General features: G+C 40.7%; 2 long non-coding RNA genes across 3 annotated transcripts; both read right to left on the bottom strand.

The window, feature by feature from the left end:
• Nucleotides 1-2,222: 2,222 nt before the first annotated feature.
• Nucleotides 2,223-6,606, bottom strand: LOC138104644 (uncharacterized). Its single transcript, XR_011148185.1, has 4 exons — nt 6,307-6,606; nt 6,106-6,171; nt 5,435-5,540; nt 2,223-2,272 (listed from the first exon to the last, which is right to left on the bottom strand). It is a non-coding gene; the product is annotated as an uncharacterized lncRNA (long non-coding RNA).
• A 113-nt stretch (nt 6,607-6,719) lies between these two features.
• On the bottom strand, nt 6,720-13,525 carry LOC138104643 (uncharacterized). 2 transcript variants are annotated; one of them, XR_011148184.1, is made up of 3 exons: nt 13,456-13,525; nt 13,201-13,341; nt 6,720-8,282 (listed from the first exon to the last, which is right to left on the bottom strand). It is a non-coding gene; the product is annotated as an uncharacterized lncRNA (long non-coding RNA). The 2 variants fall into 2 exon arrangements; XR_011148183.1 differs by having other exon boundaries at nt 13,201-13,328; nt 13,403-13,519.
• Between the last annotated feature and the right edge of the window lie 6,464 nt (nt 13,526-19,989).

The raw sequence follows: 19,989 nt of genomic DNA, 5'->3' as shown, positions 1-19,989 counted from the left end.
TAAATTTATAAGAAGTAAGTAAAAAGAAGAAAGAAGTATCTGTATACCAAGCTATGATCAACACCACCAGTGTGGAGAGCAACATGAGAAAGAGTAAATCCTAACTTTGACTGATTGTTGTGGGCCTTTTTTCTCAAGAAAGATACTGGTTTTTTGACAATTCTGTGAACTAATTTGTTGAGTATATGCATATTCTGCAAGTGAACAGTTCAAAATATTAAGCATATCTTAGTTCAGTGGCTCAGATTCATCTCACCTGTTTCAGTGTCTGGACATGCTCAATCATCAATAAGGGACATAGGCATCTTCCTGTTGTCTTATTAGTCCACTGAAATTTCTCCATCAGCTGGGAAGGAAATCAAGGTGAATACATGCTTCACTTCATTAAATGTCTCATTTCAACAAGATGCAGTTTGCACCAGTGAGCTTGCAGTTATACACACGAGAGCAGAATTTGGCACTGCATGGGTATGGTATCAAACCATATGAAAAGCGCCCAAATTCATTCAGCAGGAAACCTCAGAGTACTTAAAATGCTAATTAAAATAATGTTGAAGTCACATATCTCTACAAGGGAAAGGTTTATAATGTTGTTGTATGAGGACTGCTAAGTATAGACAGCCTTACTAATATAGGATTCATTAATAATCACGAGTAACAAGTGAGACTAAAAAGCAGTGAATTTTTGTTGCAACATTAAACTTAGGGAAGCTATCAGACCACTCACTGCAGTGAAAGGCCATGTCTTGCTGCAGCAGCAGTACGTTTGGATACACATCAAACAGCTCTGCAAGTAGCACAGTTAGAAGCTCCAATTTAAAAGTCCTAATTTGCAGGAAGTCATAATTACAACCAGTCCTTATCCACAATCTCTCTAGTCCTTGCTTGAAATTAAAATATTTTATGTACCTGAATAAACTCTAAGAACTACAGATGACTTACCTCTGCACTGACACGTGCCTATTTTCTCATTCTAGTCTCCTTACCCTTATATTTTTCTCTCATAGCTCTTGTGAGGAGACCCATAATAATTTGGGCTAAGGGCTTTACATCAGTATCACATCCATGTGCTTTCACTCTCTTCCACCTTATCTAGGCAACTGAGAGCACTGCAGACTGCTTGGGGCCAGATGCTTATATAACCTTAACCAGGTTCTCTATGTCACCCTTAACTCTTGGAGCACATAAAGAAGTCAGTTGGATCACTCTACAGGAAGGCTGGATTTGTTGTTTGACAATATGCAAGAACTTGGCTTCTGTGATTACACAAGATGCGCACGTAAAGCCAGTTTTAATGTAATGGTAATTCAATAAATGTTGACTCCTGCTGATAGAGCTGCTAATTATATGCTGCAACAGTGCTACTAGATCAGAGGGATTAATACATGACATTCATAAAAATTCCTATTTCCATGGATGTTGTGCATAATTTAGTAATTCTTCATACATTTCTGTAGTCCAGTGAAACAAGCAACTGGCTTACCAAGGGCATATAAAGCAATACTAGTGTTTATGAAGATCCATCCTTTTAAGACCATCTCCACTGCTGCTTTTTATTTTTCTTTGGTATTTACATTTTCAGTGCAAGAGTAGGATTTCAACTCTTGTGCTGTGAAAAATAATGCAGTGCTTATTGCAAGCAAGTGGCAGGAACAAATGTAGATTCAACAGAGTTCAAGCCCTCTTCCTCCAAGCTGTTCCTTAACTCCAAGAACCACCTCCAAAAGGAAAGGGATAATCCAGGATACACAACCACTTATTACTTAGTCCTATAACTGGGATTACAGGCAAGGATGCAGTTCTTGGTAATTTCTGTGATGCATCCAAATGTTCCTGGGGAATTATGCTGCCAGGACAAGAGTCACTTGCAAGCATCAATTAATAAAGTCCTGGGTGAATTTCAGTCAATTGCTTGCAGAGAGATGAATGAGTCTGTAAATATCTGAGATCCCCAAGACATCCAGACTGTGAGGAACTCTGTTCATATAATAATGAATAGTATCCAAGTGCTTAAGCTTGTGGAACTTCAACTTCCTTTCTGCTGTACTTTTAGTACAAACTATCATCGGTGATGTGTCTCATCAATGCTCCAGGCTCTGATACATCTTTGAGAAGAATCTTCATTGTTTAAAAGTCAGCTTCTAGTACAGTAATGACAATTTCTGCCATAACAGGTGCCACTGGCTCCAGGATGACAATGTTTTTATAGGATAGACAGATGGCCTCATTCTCTTTTCCTCTAGGATCACCATATAGATGGTAAGTAGCTTCTCTGGAATTAGAAGAAAGCTGTGAGTGCAGAACTTATGCAAGTAAGCACAGAAACCAAAGCACTGCAGATGAGTAATTTTTAGTGTTAATTGTGACAAATGTGAGCCTGAAAGTTGCCTCCCTGATGCCACACATCATCCAGCAGGCTCAGGTCAGGACCCTGCTGAACTGAAGACAGGTGTTTCAGAATGGCAGCTTCACTAAATGCCAGTCTCCTTAAAGAAGATTGATCCTTACAGGATGAATACTGGTCTTCTCTAGACATTGTATTTCTTACTTCTTTGTCAGCTTTTCCATTTTCCCAGGCTACTCCAATCCAAAAGCTTTCTGCCTGGGGAAATGGAGAGCTTCATAGCATGAGTCAGCCTCAGGGGCAATCTTTGCTTGATGCAGTGACATGAGCACAGTCTAAACTGAAATATTTGGAAGTCACTATAAAGGGCACATGAAGGGATAATCCCTCATTTTTTTCACATGGTCTTAAGAGACTGTTTGGCAGGGCTCCCACAAGGTTGTGGCAGTGGGCAAGCAGAGTCTGGCCAGAAACATAACTTATTAGGGAAACAATTAATCTTCATTCCAAACTATCTGCCATTACTGACTGCATACATGTGCACAGTAATTAATCCCCTTTCTTGCTGAGGGACTGATTCACTGCAATTTAACTCAAGTTTCTCCAGCCACTTTTGCTGCCCTCAGCAGCTTTGCTGGGGCTTTCTCCTGATCACACTCTTCTTTCTCTCCTCCTGATGCAAGGTTCAAAAGTGGTAGTCGAGATTCAAATGCTATCCCAGAGGTAAATCTATTGAATAAGGTAAATCTATAATCATCCAGGTGAAAAAATCCATTAGAGATGATGTAATTTGTTTCTGTATCCCATGGTATGTTGATACATTAGACAAAAATATGAACAATGCAGACACATTACTAGAGAAGCCTTTAAAAAACCTATGGAGTGAGAGATCAAAGTATGTGACTTTCTCCCTGTTTTCATTCAGATGAGTAAATCTTTCTTACATTCGGTCACATGTAATGACAGAAGGTGGGTTTGGATCAAACTCTCCTTCTGAACACGTTAAAATAATTCAGACTTAAATTGATGTTGCTTATGTAGTGTTGTATTCCAGGTAAGCCATCTGCCCCACAGGTGAGATGCAAAGACAATTTTTACAATGTTTAGGGTTCTTTATACTTTTTTATTGCTATCCGAGCAATAATGTAGGATTAGGATTTTGTTACCTTGACGTTATTTATTTGGTTGCTTTTTTGTAAAGTCAGGTGAGAATCTATGAAAAAAATAATGTATTTGGTCCACATCTTTATTTAATTTCTACTATTTTTAAGTCAAAATTTGAAATCTTGTTTCTACACATTTTAGCAGAAATTGTTGCCTGATTAGAGTAAAACACATATCTATTGACTAATTATTTTATAGTTCAAACTGTGATTGCCAAAAATGGAGGAGCCTCTTCCAAAATAGAAAGACTCAATAACTCCTTTGTGCAGAATACAGTTAGCACAAAATAATTGCGACAAAAAATAGTCTTAAAAGCGTTACAGTTTAACAGTTGGATGTATCCAGGACAAGGATGTCTATGCACACAATTAGAGATTCCAGCTTTTTCCTTTAATACTCTCAGTAGCATTTGCATAATTAAGCAAAGTGGTTGCAATATCAAGGAATGCCACCTGGGGAGGGATTGCTCTGAAATTACACTTTCTCCTGTTTGTGCCACACAATACTGTTTACACACAACAGCTTACATGTAGTCAACCCAAAGAACAGCTTTATGCTCATATCTACCACTAACACCTGGTTAATTATGAAGCCAAATAGGGGTATGCAGGTGCTACCTTGGGGTCTGCAATGTCCTGAGATGTATTTTTGCTGTTCAACTGTTAAGGGAAGTGCACACTGAGGTTTTGCATTTCCCAGTCTTATTTTCCCAGAACATACCTTTTCTGAAAACTTCTATCTTCTTTTATCTCTAAACACTACCTTATATTTTGGCTAAATAATTATCATAAATAATTGTTGTTAAGCTTTTTAGCCTAACCATTCTTCTCTTATTACCACGCAAGCATAAAACTAAAACCCAATTTCATCTGTCCTCAAACTTTTTCCCCCAATGCTTTCAGCTTTGTAAGAAAGGAAAAACAGTTTGAAACATCTTTAAAATGAACTGGGGGCAGGGGGGGTTCCTGTACTCATTTGAACAGTTTTGTCAGTAAACTGAAAAACCTGTCATACCACAGCTGCCTTAAGACGTGAAAGAAGGAATAATTTTAGCATTTGTTAATGTAACTTGAAGGAGAGAAAGCAAAACATTTAAAACATTGAAAGATAACCAGTAATCTTGCCTAATCTTTCTTCTATTTATCTGTAGTTCAGTCAAGTGGATTATTTGGAATTATGCTGAAGATGTTCAGATAGCTGGGGTTTAGCTGGTATGAGATTTAGCAGGAACATCCCTCATGCTTCTTTTCCTGTCTGGGAGATGCTCATTGTAAACATTCACAGAGTATGGGTAAAATACAGCTTAGACAAGCTGCCTTTGTAGAGCAACACACAGTGACTGCACAAAGAAATGCATGGTGAGAACAGCCAAGAGTAAGTCAGCTTCTTGTTTGAAGCTTGCAGATCATATGGTGCATGACCCAACTAGCCACCCTTGATCTCACATTGGCTTCACTGCCACTCAGTCTTTGGCTAAGTTACTGTTGTTTGCTTCTGGCTGGAATGTGGGAGAAAAACACTTTAGTGCATGATTAAATTAGCTCCAGACAGCTAAGCTGGACTCTTAGATGAAAGTCCTGTTGGGGTTCTCATTATCTCAAAACTAAGGTTTCGTAGCATGCTTCTGTTTGGTCTTGGCAGAACAGGGCTGCAGGGTTTGCTCTCCTTGCTGGTCTCCTCAACAGCACCTCCCTTTCCTCCCTCTTCTGCAGCACAGGATGCTTGTCCTCACTGGTGCAGCTCCCCAGTGTTTATTCCACTTCCCTATCTCTACTGTTCCCCATCCCCTGACAAACTTTCTTTTCTCGTTATGTATCAGAAGGGGATTCTGTTTCATCTTAACCTTTGTCACTAATTTTCAAACCAGGTCCTTCATGTGCATTTTCCTGCTTGCAGGATGCTCCCTGTAACCACCTCCAGAGCTACCTTGTCATCCTTTTATGGTCCCTTCCTTCACCCTCTGCCTGGCTTTGATAGCAGTAGCAGACTTGATGGTAGCCATGTTGCAAAAGTTCTGTAGTTTGTTGCCTCTCTGTAAAAGAAAACCAGAACAAACCTGCTGCAAATGAAACCTTCCTCACAGAGGAGGGTTTCAGAGAACATGTATTTTTTACCTGGAGCTACATGAATATTTATAGTACATTCAGTAGTGACGGCTCCATTCAGAGTTAGGAATATCCTGCCTAAATATACCGGGGATCAGCTCATTCTCACTGCTTCCGGGGGATGGTCAGGGAACCTTTATCCATCTCCTGAGGTCAGTCAGACCTTCAGGAGGCTCCCAGTGCATGGGCAAGCTGCCTGGGCATCACATGATCTCCCTGAAGCAGTCACACAGCCCTCTTGGACAATAACTGCCTGTGAATAATGGATCGCTGCAGCCAGGCATGCTGGGGATGTATTAGTCAAATGGCAGCAGTACCCAAAAAAGAAAAAGCCACGCTTGGATTCTCTGTAATCACAGGATAGCAATCGACCTCTGAGCACACGGGTGGCTGCTTTCCTGGCACCACACGTCTGGTAAAAGAATGCCAGGCTTGCAACCCTTAATTAGTACTTAATAAACTGAAAAGGTGTAATTTACACTGCTCATTTACCTCTAGAGACTTATTCTTCTTGCTGCCTCTGTGCCTTTCCGGACTTCAGGCCTTCCTATTTTCCTTCTGTCCTCAACAGCAATGGAGAGAAAATACAATGGCATCTTTAAGCTGGGTGAGACTGTTCATTTGTTATGGTTGGTTGGTGACCACAGCTAGCAAGCTAAGGCAAAATCACGTCTTTTTATATACAACACTCACCTAAATCAACTCAGGAGCTGTATTTCAGCAAAATGTGCAATGCTGTGAGGGCAGGACCCTCCAATGGCACAGACGCAGAGTTCTCCCACCAAAGGGAGTCTCCAATTGTCTGTGCTTGAGGTGAACACGGTCTTTAGACACTTTATGTAATTATTTTAAATTGTTACATCTATCCAGAGAAATACAGTCCCATGGCAATGGGGCAGGTTATATTCTAGCTGTTACAAAAAGTCTGAGGACTCAGGACTTCCAGTCTGACTCTGGCTGTACGCTTTCCACAGCTTCACCAGATCTGGCAACTTGTATGCCTCCTCTCCTTAAATGTGGGTTGTACATACAGAAGTAGGTCATACATGCATACATATCTCTGCAGTCCCTCCTGAATGTCAGGAAACTCAGTAATTTCCATTTGCTCTGCAAAGACAATGCCTGGGATGATAAATCTTAGCTCACAATCCTTTTGTATAATAGGACAACAGTCACCAAAAAAGGGGCATTAAAAATATGATTTACTCAGCCACAGACAGCAAAAAGGCTTTAACTGTGTCCTTATGTTCAGTGAAAATATGAAGAATATTGACAGAGTTTATTGTGAATGATTCAAAAAAAAGAGGAGCTGCTAAATGTAATTGCAAGAAAATTAATATGGAGAGCAGTTTTATAATATAAAATATGTGAAAGCTTAAGAGCAAATAAATTTTCTTTCTGTCCCAGAACAGACATTTTCTGAAAAAACTATTACAAAATACACTTCTTCTGATACTACAGTAATGCTATCATTTTCAAGAAATTAATTCATCCTCTTATATCTCTAAATACTGACTTTTACTCAGCCTTAATAGTGCCCCTAAATAAACTATCATTAAGCTTTTCAGCCTTGGCATTCTTTTCCTGTTACCATGTAAGCATAAAACTACCGAGCCCTTTCAGATGACCTTCAAAAAATGAAGCAGTACTGTGGATAAAGACTTAGAAAATCACAGTTAAAGCTCTCGTTGACTTTAGCAGAGCCAAGGTTTCATCCAGATTTTCTCTAATACAATGCCTTTGTGAAGCTATGAAGGCACTTGATTATACGTAGCAAAGTACATGCTGATGACCTCCAGCTGAGATGCTAATCCTTGCACAGTGGATTTCAGCCTGTTGGCAGTAGATTTGCATTCCATGGTTGTCTTTCAACCCATATGTACCTGTGGACAGAAGACCAAAAACCTGATCCCCACTGGAACGACACAGACCCATATCTGAATGACAGGTTCAGCAAATGGCAAGAATTGGTGGTGTGCAGGTACAAGGTTCTGAGGGCAGTTTTTGTACACCACAGAAAGTGATGTGGAGCTATCTTTTTCCACTAATTTTGTATTGTTATTTCCCAGTATGACTGTGACACCTTCAGAAGTCACAATGGCATTTAAGACTCTAAGTCTCCTTCAGTTTCACTCCTGGAAGTCTTGAAACACCTCCAAGCATTGGACAGAGGTTTTTCCCAATTAGCTGCCAGAGTTTAGTGCATCAAGGGAATGTTGAAGTTGAGATTATTCATGTATTTAAAGGTGCCTGAGCTGATATCTGCCTCTCATAGGCTGATGCTGATCCTTTAGCAATGCTTCTGGGATCTGAGTGCTGGCTGGTGAGGACAGGCTTGCTTTTCTGACCTATATATATATAAAAACACAGACGGTTTTGTATAAAACCAAACCAAAACAAAAATTTGCAAGGTTGCCTTTCAAAGTGTTCTGCCATATCCAGATCCTGTATCTGCAGAATCCCATGTGCATCCCAGTGTGCCCACAGAAACAAGTCAACAGGGCTCCCAAGGCTCAATGCTGACTGAAGAAAGAAGTTTTATGCTGGATCAGGTGACGAGAAAGCTCCGCTGGTCTCCAGTGGTCATGGAAGTGTTCTGTCTAATGCAGCAGAGGAGATGAGTTTGCAAGACACAAAAGTGACCACAAAAGGAAATTTTTAATATGGACCTTTGATGGAAGAGAAAGAAAAATTGAGTCCTGAGCTTCCAAATACTGAACAGAGATAAAAGAAAGAGGGCTTCATAGAAGTGATCATTAATCAATTTGCAATACATTTCATTATTTAAAACATTAATTACCTTTCTGCTAAATTAAGCTGAATCAGTATCTCTGTTTAATTCTGCCTACTGTAGTGAAATCCATCCTCATTTTCTGATCACTCCCCTACCCTTAGCCACTCTGTGAGGCGAATCTTTGATCGAAAAAAAGTAAGTAAACATAAATACTTTGGTTATGACCATCTCATTTAGAAACCAAATGCCTTCAGAAAAATAACACTGAGTTTTGATCTGTGATACATTTGAGAAACAGGATGATATATTCATGCCAGTGGTTTGCACCTATAGAATGACTTAGTCATGTAGATTTTTAGGTGACTCTGGAGACAATTTCCTCTTTATTACAGCTCAATTTGTTCTTTTTTGTCTCTTCTTTTTCTTTATTTCTTTTTTCTTTTAGCAAAGACCTTGCAGGATTTTTTAACATGTCTTCCAGCTTTTTTTTTTGTTACAGAATTGCCTATTAGTTAATGGACAAAGTTTAGCAATACTTGTTAACCTCACTTCAGCCCATTAGGCTTTGAAAATAATAAAATGTAAGGTTGTGATATGAATTAAAAAAACCATCTGAGAGATTGTTTGCAGTCAATGCCAAGATATTTATTCTGAATAAATAATGAGCCAAATTGATTTGTATTTTTCATGCTTTCTTCTTAAAAAAACCAAACAAACAGACAAAGAACCACACCACCCTATTGCTCTAGTTCAGACAAGTAGTTTCTAGTTTAGAATGTAAAACTAATCAGTAAAAAGCTTAAAAAATAGCTTCATTAATGAAGAATAACAGAAGATGTTCATTCTCTCTGACTGTCTTTGGAAATTATATATAAAATTAAAAATTCCTAGTTCTGAACATTCAGCTGCTTGTGACTGGCAACATTGCTCAGTCCCACCTGGGATGTTTCACACAGTAGTCACTTTGGACTGTTGTGAGGAGCAGAACCGCCTTTATGGAAAACTTGATTTCAGCACAAATCAAAAAATAGTGATGAGGGGAGCTCAAGTAGGGAAGTGATGGCGGTGGTATCGCTATTCCTGGCAAATCAGCTGTGTTTGTGCAGATGATCCTCCTAACAACCAAGGAAAGTGGAGGTGCTGTTAGGAAGGGACCTGCCCTCCCCTTCCCTTGAATTTCAAGATTTAAAAAACAAAAGGAAGTATTTTCTGGTGGCTCTGTAAGCCACAGTTATGAGAAGGAATCCAAGCTGTTGCTTCTGTGGATGTTTTTCACTTCTTAAGTTAGGTCTGTTGTCTGTACTAGGACACTACCTGAGCATTTCGGCATCTTCAAGCCCAGAGGATCACAAGGGTACTCTAAGGGAGAAGATGCTAACAGGCAAGTGAAATTCATGTACCACAGTTTTATTCCCATGCTAATACTGGCTCAAACATTTCCATCAGACTTCAGCCTCCCACTCCTGCTCCCCATCACTTTCTCAGCTGTGCCTCCCCAGCTGTTTTTAGAGCCACATATAAAATGGTTTCACATAATTGATTCACAATAAAAGCAAGCCTGCATGAAAAGAGGGAAGGCTTTGTTTTCCACCTAGAGCAGTGCCCTGGTAGGACTCATTGCTCAGCCCCACAAGCAGCAGTGGCAGCTTGTCACCAGGATGTGTCGGGGAAGGAGAGCCTGAAGCTGACATTGTGACTGAGGAATGTGAAGGAAGAATCAAACACTGTGCTTGATATCCACATTTCTCAGACTGCACTGAGACTCTCCTGGCTGAAAGCAAGATAGCTTTACTTTGGTTCATTGGAAATCCAGTGAACATCTGTGTACTGCAGCCTGCTGTGGTTTAATGAGGTGTTTTACACACTTACCTCTAGTTAATGCAGATTAATTTCCTGAGGAGGTATCTATACCTGAAGTTACTCTGCAAAGGGAATCCCTGAGCACTCGTGTGTGCAGTACTGCTCCCAAAGATGTCCCAAAGCCCTGCTGCAGGGCAAAGGCTGCTCCCAGCCTCTCCCCCAACCCCAGGGTGTCCATTCTTCTCCTACGGTGGCCCCATGGGTGCAGGAGTTAGGAGGGCAATCCCAGAGGATTGCTGGGAACTGGGATTTGCACCCTCTCCACCCAGTTTGTTCTCCCTCTGGCACCCCATCAGTGGACAGACTGTTTGCAGAGACAAAAGAGAAGTTTCTGGCCCAGGGACAACTTGGGCCCCTGCAATATATCATGGAGGAAATTACTTTGTTGTAACTTTGTCTGTACCAAATGAATTCACCATAATTAGTGTATTCAGTGTGAATCCCAGTGGAAGCAATAATGATTTTCAGTTTATTCAAAAAGGTTGCTATTTTCCCTGACAAAAAAAATTATGACCTAAAAATATCTGATGTATTTCTCATTACTTTAGTGACTGTAATGATATGTTTGGAAGAAACACCAATTTTCCTGTCTACTGCTTTTGACACAACAACAATTAGTCATAAGCAATGAAGAAAAGACATTAGTTAAGAAATGGTAAGAAATACACAATGTTTCTGTATTCATAGCTATTGGATTATTATTTGGTTACATTAGTCTAACTCGATTTGTAGAATCAGAGATTTAGAAAACACACCTTGTAAAAATACAAATCTGTGGATTGTAAAAAGGCAAAAGAATTGTATCTCATCAGTATTGTCCTTCCAGAGGAAAAATACACTTTGGTAACAGCCAGGTATCACATCATGTAGTGAAAATAACAATGCAGTTGTCAGGAAACCAAGCTAGGCTTAGGATGGTAGTGTTTGTCTAATTGCAGAGAGAGAACATAATCACATCATGCAATCTCTGCCTTGTCACTAAGTTTGGCTGCTATATCTCTAGTTACTCAAGTAAGTATATGGAAAAATATATTTGTAAATGTTCTCCTTAACCATTTACTTTGTTGGCCTGCTTGTTGGTCACTCCTCTTATTCATCTATTTGATAAGCATAAAAAACTATTATGAAAATGGTCACTATTAATATTTCAGAAAACTAAAACCCCTTCACTATAACAACTTTACTGCATTGATTTTGGTCTTTATTTTCCCCTTCTTTACTCTTCCCAAGTCCTTTCCCCTCCAGACATTGCACTTTCAACCATTCTATTCTCATGTTATCTTACCCTTGCTTTCCAATGTTGTGGCATTTTCCGTATATCCATCTTCATAAATAATGTATGGTGGAAGAATCTACAACTTCTCTGTCAGTCCTTATCCAGAGGGCAGGTTCCAACAGCTGAGTCATTGACACACATCACCCTTGTCATACAGACCAGTCCTCTCAGACTGAGCTGCATCTTTCTCAGCTTTCCCTAGCACCATGTGCTCATGACATAATTATGGATTTACTGCCTGTGAAACATAAATCTAATGTGGTTTGGAAATCTAGATTGTCAAGGCTGCCATCTATACTTTTAACACAGGAGGGATGGTGGCTGAGGTCTGGGGCTTTGTGAAGGTCCAAGATGAAGTTTTACTGCTTCGTTGGAACTTCGAGCCTTCTCATGTAACGATGGGACATGGGTTAGGCTACGTATGCTGTCTCTCCCTCTCTCTCTCCCTCTGTTAAAAGAAATCCCAAATCTGGCTGCTCTCAAGCAGGATATTAATCCGAGCATGAGCTAAAGCTATGTGGTTAAGAAGATACATTGTCACGGGCTCAGCACAGGCAGCTCTGACAAGAACTGAGGTTTGGCTCCTGTAAAAGTCAAAAGGAAATTAGCCTCTTTCTCAGTGCAAAACCAGGTTCTACCACAGCATGAGGCTATTTCTCCATTTGTTTCCTTTCCTTTCAAAGTTAGATAATTTCCCTCCCCCACTTCTTCATTTCTTACTATTTCTGGTAGACTGGGAAATCTCATTTTGGTAATTTTTATATCGTGAACACAGAAGAAATTGGTTTTGTTTCATTACTGCTCACCCTGCAAAAATTGGGTTTCTGCTGTGCTCTTTGCCTTCCAGTTTCCAATTACACAAAAAGATGCACTATTAAAATGTGGAATAACTTGCACTACTTGCACTTTTCTAAACCTTACTGCTTATAGGAGTGATTTAAACAGCACCTACTGCATCAGCTAAACAACTTGGTCTTATTATTTTCTACAGATAACGGGGATCATCTGTTATTAATGAAGCTTAATTTATTCACCTCATTTTCCTTGTTGTGTTCCCTCAGCAACAGACCTCAAACAACAAGCAAATGAGCATGGAAAGGTTTTTTAAATGACGGCCCAAGCTCTCCAAGACAGAGGCTGTGCAAATGCTGCCATTGTAAGACAAGTCCTCTTTGAGGCTTCTTTTTTACAAAAGTCCCTCTGAAAGTGTCTTGCCTCTGATGCATGGGGTCCAATGAGTCCCACCAGAGCTTGTGTCCAGCAGTTCTGCAGCTTCACCTACTGACTCTCTTCCTCTGCCCTTTCTCAAATGGTCCCAGGGCAGAGAGTAGGTTTTATATAGCACCAAAATTAGGAAAACTCACTAAAATAGAGAACTGCCTGCACATCTGAGTTATGCTTTGAAATACTTTACAAAGTGTCACGCCCAGACACTGTTGAAGAGCTGAGTTGTTCAAAACTCAATTTGTTTTACTCATAGAATTGCTAGCTTCTCATATGGAGCAGATACATATGATCATATGTCATGAAATGAATGTACATGAAAGTTTCCAGGTCTCCTGAGCCCTTCCTTCAGCTTATAAAGTTCTTTGAAGTTAAAACAAAAACAAGCCTCTAATTATCTCAAGAAAACCCTGTGAACAAGGAGCCTTACCATCAGAAAGAAATTTTCACCCATCATCTGTTCTATGCTGGTATTCCCATGCAAAATCTTTACCTGCACACTTTCTAAGGCATCTTCCTTCTGCGTGACTTCTGAAAGTCTTCAAGTACAGGAGCACAGGACAATATGATTTCTCTCTTTGAGTTCCTTGTTTTTAATGTGATCCCGACTGAAAAGTGGAACTGTTGGAATATTCTGTAATGACAACACCAATCATTAAATATTTGCTTTAAGAAATGTAATAAGAAAATCTTACATTTATTAAGTTCATCAGCAGTTCAGACTATTTCACTCTATTAAGTGACACACATAGCCCCAAATCTGGATTGTACATCAAGAGAGCCAAAAAATGTGTTTGAGGGAGACTTCTCTGCTGGCGCTGACTGAATTTAACAAACAGTTTGCAAATCATTTATCAGGTAATAAATAAGTTCCAGGTGCTCAGAGAAACATCCAGAAACCAGAAGATGGTTTCTATATCTCTGTGCATAAACAAGTGATCTCACATCCTTAAGCTGCCACTGCTGCGGGTGCTAATTTTAACTTTCACTAATTTGGAAAATCAGGCCAGCTGTGTAAATCCTTCATGATCAGCCCATCCAGGGTCACCAGTCATGCTCAAGAAGCCCATCAGGCTTCAAAAGGCAGTAGCAAAATAAGCTGCATTTCTGAAGGATGGAGGTGGCTTGGTGGATGAGGTGAAGCTGTACTATTTTCTCATTTGTCAGAGCATACTAGGCTATTTCTGAAGTTTTACACTGGCTACACCCTCTCCTGATCCTGTGGGCACCACAACAGACCCCAGGGGCACAGATGGTGAGCGACAGGAGGTGAAGTGGTTCATGGCTGCCTGTGCCACTCCCTGCTGCTGCAGAGCAGTGCTGGCCATATCTTAGCTGCAAATGAGGAAACTTGATGGTTGCCATAAATTACGTTGCCAACCCTTGGGGCAGTTCCAGCAGTGCTGAGGGCTGCCACCTTGGAGTGATTGCCAAAATGCCAGTCCCCAGGCTGTGGGGGCAGATGCAGTAGCTGCATGTCCCCTGGGGGATTCCTGATGCTGGAGATATCTTCAGAGAGGCAGATGAACCATGTTAAGGGCTGATTTGCATGTCAGTCACTCATACCACTACTTCAGAACTAATGATCTCGTTCTTAGCATCTTTGAAAATATCAGTTGCTACTGAAAATAATAAACAGAAGTTTATGCATCCCAAGCAGCTAATGCCCATGAAGAGATCACGTAGCATGAAAGGGATTGCCAAGGAAGCATTTGAAGCTTTTGGCAACAACCAGACTCCAGACTGATTTGCTTAAAATTAGCCCCAAGGGCAGCTGAGAGTAGCTCCATACATCCCATGTCACATGTCAGAATTTCATTGCCTAAAATGCAAATGGTTCATAAATCACAAGACTGTGCAAGAGCATGCCAAGCAGAGGACCATTAACTGCATATTAGAAGAAATAACCTTCTTAACAAGCACGTTTACAGGGGCTACTGTAACCAGAAGGGTGGAAAAAAAGAAGTTCTTTGTACTATCCTTGGAACTATTTGCCTTCATATGTCCTGCCCTGAGAAGCCTCAGTTTCCTTCACAGTGTAATATTTCATTCTCCTTAGCAGCTGGAAGGTCGGTGTTCAGTTTGTTAATGCACAAGGTGCAGAATCGGTGACAGCTGTGTCTGTGCCTGACCAAGGGCCATGGCACAAGCTGGCATATGCTATATAGAGCATGTTTTACTTGCTAAGGCAATGGCATTTTTGTTGTATTTCAAGCCTTTCATCATTGAGCTTCAGGGTAACTATATCTGTTGGGCTTGCTGTACTAAGGACGCATTGATGGTTATGTCGTGTGCAGGTCAGATGTCTCTCTGGAAAAATATGAGTTAGTTAGGAATGATGAAAAGCAATAGATGGTCCACTTTGTGTGCACATGCTTACATGTGCCTGGATATCATGTGTAACATTATAAAACCTGGGTTTTGCAGATAGAGGTGTTGGCTCTGAGTACTTGTGCTTCTACATGGGAGGAGAACTGATATGAGTAACTTACGTGTCAAGAGAGAGGCATGTGCATGCTTGTAGACTTGAAATACAGAATAATCATCTACACACACACACACACACACACGTGCTCTCAGACAGGACTAAAAGCCTGCAGACATTTCAGGATTGACAGCATGCCAGACTCTCCAGAGAGCTGGTTTGGTGGAGGGTCTGGCCTTTTCTAAACTGGTGAAACAAGAATTCCCAGAAGGCAGCCAGTCTGCAGGCAATTAGGAGGAGCCTGCAGTACCTCTGCTGGGGTGCTTCATTTGTACTGCGGCCGTGCACAGCCAAGCGGGCGTGGGTGGTGTCACACGTGCTGCTGCACATGGGACAGTAGGAGCACACCAAACTGCTGCCTGAGCTTCATCTGCATGGCCCCACTGGAGGGTTTTCAGCATCATTTTTGCATGCAGACCAGCCAAGGGCTGCACACCTCCACGCTGTGCCTGGGAGGAGCATGTTGTTACATTTGGGGAAAAAGAAATCTCTGTCTTCCAGCAGCTTTAAAATTTTCCCCATGTCATTAAGACCCAATAAAACTGTTAGCACCTCCTCAGATAGCCTATTTTCTCATGCCATCTTTCAGGTGTGCTCTATGGGCTTCCCTGTTTAGTACTTGCAGGATACATTTTAAGACCCTCATGAATTATTTTGGGTAAAGCAAAAGGAAGTAAACTCCTGGCTTCAGAGAGAGGTTAATGTGGCAACAGCTCCACAAATGGGTATCCTGGACCTCAGCCCAATGCTCTGTCCTTTTCAGTCTCCTTTCCACTTAGGTATGATTTCCAGGCAGGCAGCTGGAGGCAAGGGACTCGCTGGAGCTGCTGTCCAGGGCCAGGGACATACCTGTGGTGCCTGAGCTGCATCCAGTGCTGAGTGCTTGCCTTGAGGCTGGAGGGCATCCCTGGGTCTCCTGCCCTGCTTGGCTCAGAGTTTGGATACAACTGGAGACGTAATGTGGAGAGAGCAGAGATAATTTAGAAATGTGAGCACATGATGCTAGAGAAAGTGCAGCATGCAGAGAGAGGACATCTCCACGAACAGCATTTGTAGGAGGCAAAGGAAGGTCCTGCAGAAGCAATCTCATTTGATTTCTCAGATTGACTGCTTGTGTCCTTGGGGGCTGGTTTCACTTTTTCAAATTCTGGACTTTCTTTTGAGTTTTATTGCTCCAAAGGGATAAAAACTAGAGAGCCAACATTTTACAAAACTCTTTCTAGCATTGTTCCAATACAAGAACTTTCTGATTTCTTTCCTTAGCACTGCAAAGACTTGCATAAATTTAACTACATCTATTTATTTTGCATTAGTATATCACTTTTCCCTTTGTCAAATCACCATGCATTGGATTCTCAATTTAGGATTTATTTTATTTCAGAAATTAGCACAGAAAGGATCATACTTTCAGGGGGAAAAGGGCATTAGAACTATCTTAGAAAAAAAGATTTTCTCACACAAACACATATTTGCAGATAATTTTCTCTTTTGGAATTTTTTCTGGTTTTTATCACTTGAAAATTAAATGCTTTCATTAACAAGTATGGATTTGGGTAGGTTTCAGAAAAGAAAAAGGTGGGGGGGGTGTTATATTTTTTTATTACTTTTCCCCAAACCTGTTGAAAACAATTGATATAATAAGCTACTTAAGCACTCAGTTTGCATCTGTCCCAATAGGAATAAGATATCTAAGAGCTAGACATCTAAATAGCTTAACTAATTGCCTCCTGACAGAGAAACTTTATGGAACATTCAGCCCACACAGTTGTCTTCCTTACCTTCAGAGAACACCATTACAGCTGTCAAAGGGCTCCTAGACCTGGTATAAGCTAAGGATTAGTTGAGGATAGAGGGATTGCTAAATATCTTGATTTTTGTGCAGAGATCTGATATGATTCTCTGCTTTCCACAAGCTTTTTTGTACAGAATTAATCAGCCTAAAGATGGAACTGCAGATGCAATATTGGTACCTTCCACAGGTGTAGCTGTAACGATGGGTACTTCTTCTCTTTCCTCACTGACAGAACAATACTGGCATGTTAAAACTGCTGCAAATGGCTGCACATCTGCTGCATGGGTATAAATGACCCCTCTTTAATGAGGCTGCCACTCCTCAGTAGCTAGCCCAAGATGCCGTCAGCTAATCCAGTGTTCATCTTTGGAGGACATTTGAGAGATGGAAGCAGGAGCAGGCACTGTCTCCCTGGAGAATGCAGAAGTCCTCATTGAAGACAGGTACCAGGGGATGGAGAGAGCAAGGTCCACTGCATAAAACCACTGCATCATCATCTCCAGGGGAGAGGGAGCTGAGAGCTGGGAGGGATCACAGTCTGGGGCTGGGAAAACACATACTAGGCTGAGATCCCCAGCCTGCTGTGGATGTTTAGTTTTCTGCCGTGTCTCAGTCCTTATAGCAAGGCTGGACTCATGCCTGAGATCTGGGACACTGTGCTCCAGTGGCACAACGAAAATCACTGCAAAAGCTGCAGTGAATCCAGGTATGGGCAGGAAGTCCAGGCTGGGCACTGGACAAGAGAAACAGCGAGCACACCAGACCAGAAGACAGGTCAAGAGTATGGTCAGGCATTGATACATGGTAGAGAAGACAAGATGCTCACGCTGGACCAGGTGCTGGAGCAAGTCAAGGGCAGAAGCAGGAACCAGGGTAAAATAGGAAGAAACAGCTTCAGGTTTTGCCAGAAAGAGCTGCAGCAATGGTATCTTCCAGCATCTGGGTGGGGACAAACCTAGGGCCACAGCTGGAAATTAGGTTTACTTGTGCCCTCAGATCAAGCAGTAAAAAAAGGGGCACTGGCAGCCACTGGAGACAGGGAATGAGTGGAGCTGACACTGCCAGGAAAAATGAAAAGATAATACCATCCTGCTGAGAGCATATTTAAAAGTACAATATGCGCCTGAAAACCACAGCTAAATAAAATGTTGTTTTAGTTAATTATATATTAAGAGCCTTATTCCCAGAGACAAGCAGAGCCTTGTTTAAATTAGCATGTTGCCTGATAATTAAGAAATTTGCTACAATAATAACAACAACACATCTACCCAAAACCAACATTCTAAAAATAACTGTGAAAGAGCTTTGACTGTTTATTAAGGTCATTAATTAGAGTAATTATGTCGCAAGTATTCTGTTAAGTTAGTGTCAGTGTAAACCAGCAACTGCATACAGACATAGCAACTTCAGGTGAGCAGAGAATTTAAGTGATATGAAAGGAGGGCATAATTACAAGCAGACTATGAATACACACTGACATAATAATCAGTGGGCACCTCATGTATTTTCAGTAATCTTAAACTGTTGTGTATATCATATAGCTAGAATTGCTATTGACTTCAATGGTTTCAAATGAAAGGCATCACACAGCTAAATCCTGTGTGGATGTAGAGTGGAGGAATTCACTTTCAGCAGATGTGGTTCTGTGACCACAGTGTTTCCTCTGGCCTCTCATTCTGGCATATATTTACACTTTTTTTCAATATATGATGCCATGGGCATGACAGCCCTCAAAGGCCATTCCAGGATTGGGTTTTGCTCCTCTTTGCTTATTTCTGCACCCATTTCTGGGAGAGTAAGTGTCCCCATAGTGCTGTCTGAGAAGATATCACCTGTTCCTTCTGTGTGTTGCACATTTGTTCAAATCCTGCCCTCATGCCTGCTCTGACGACCCCTTCCAGCACTGTCCACCACAAACTTCCTGTGGGAGTCTTTTTATTGCTTACAGTTTTACTGTCCTTTCATGTATGCATCATTCTATTCCATAATTAAAAAATACAATTAAGAGGACTGATTGATCTGTGCTATACCCATCATAATCAACCAAGTTCTCACTACATTGTCTTTCTCCTCAGGATAATCATTCCCTGGTTTTGTATCCTCTTTTTAAAATGTAAGTCTCACCAAATCTCTAATTTTGTTATTCTTTGTTGAATCTTTTCTAAGTTAGGTTTGTTCTTGATATCAGAAACAGTATTGAAGAAAGCATTCCAAAGACTTTATAAATATACACACGTATATTCTGTTTGTATACTCAGTGCAGTAGTTTCTATTGCTGTTTAATGAGCTTTTACAAGCATTTAATTAGCGTTAATGTAATTAATGATGTTCGCTGCTGCTGTACACTTCATTGATATCCAAAAATGCTTACAGTGTTTTCCAGAGACCCAGCCCAGAAACCAACATATGAATATATCACTTTTTTTCCTTATATTGCCACCTGCTATATTTAATCAGCTACAAACCTGACTTCAGTTACATATATATTACCTAATATAAAAATCTGTTTAAATTCTTTTAATGAGTTTCTTAAAATTTTCCCTGATTTTTACTAATCAAATTATTTAGAATCAAAGTTCCTCAGTTCATGTAACAAGCACAGCAGGAGGGTATGAATCTGAGGTCTGCTCAGCATGGGACCCTAAGTTATTATCTGCGTGGTCATGCAGGTCTACGTGCAACTGTATTTCTAATTCTCTAATGCTGATTTACATCAGTGCTTTAAATGGGAGGACATGTGTGAAAAGGAAAACGTTGCATTTTCAGGGAAAAGATGCTGTCCTCTCTTTCTGATGTTTAAGCTGTGTCCTCTTATTTCTTTTGTGCTTTCTGTGTGTGACATTTATGCCAAGTCTTTCAGATTTATCTTCTTTGAAGAACACGGTCTTGGTGGATTTTACTACACACTTGTGTCACAGGTTATAGGGTTTGAATATATGCGCCCAGGAAGTTAATATTAAAAAATTAATTACTTTGTACTGTAAGGAGTTCTGCACCTCAGGGTC

The sequence above is a fragment of the Aphelocoma coerulescens genome, chromosome 1A (assembly GCF_041296385.1).
Source record: "Aphelocoma coerulescens isolate FSJ_1873_10779 chromosome 1A, UR_Acoe_1.0, whole genome shotgun sequence".
In the NCBI taxonomy this organism is placed as follows: domain Eukaryota; kingdom Metazoa; phylum Chordata; class Aves; order Passeriformes; family Corvidae; genus Aphelocoma; species Aphelocoma coerulescens.
This window is presented reverse-complemented; position numbering and strand designations above follow the sequence as displayed.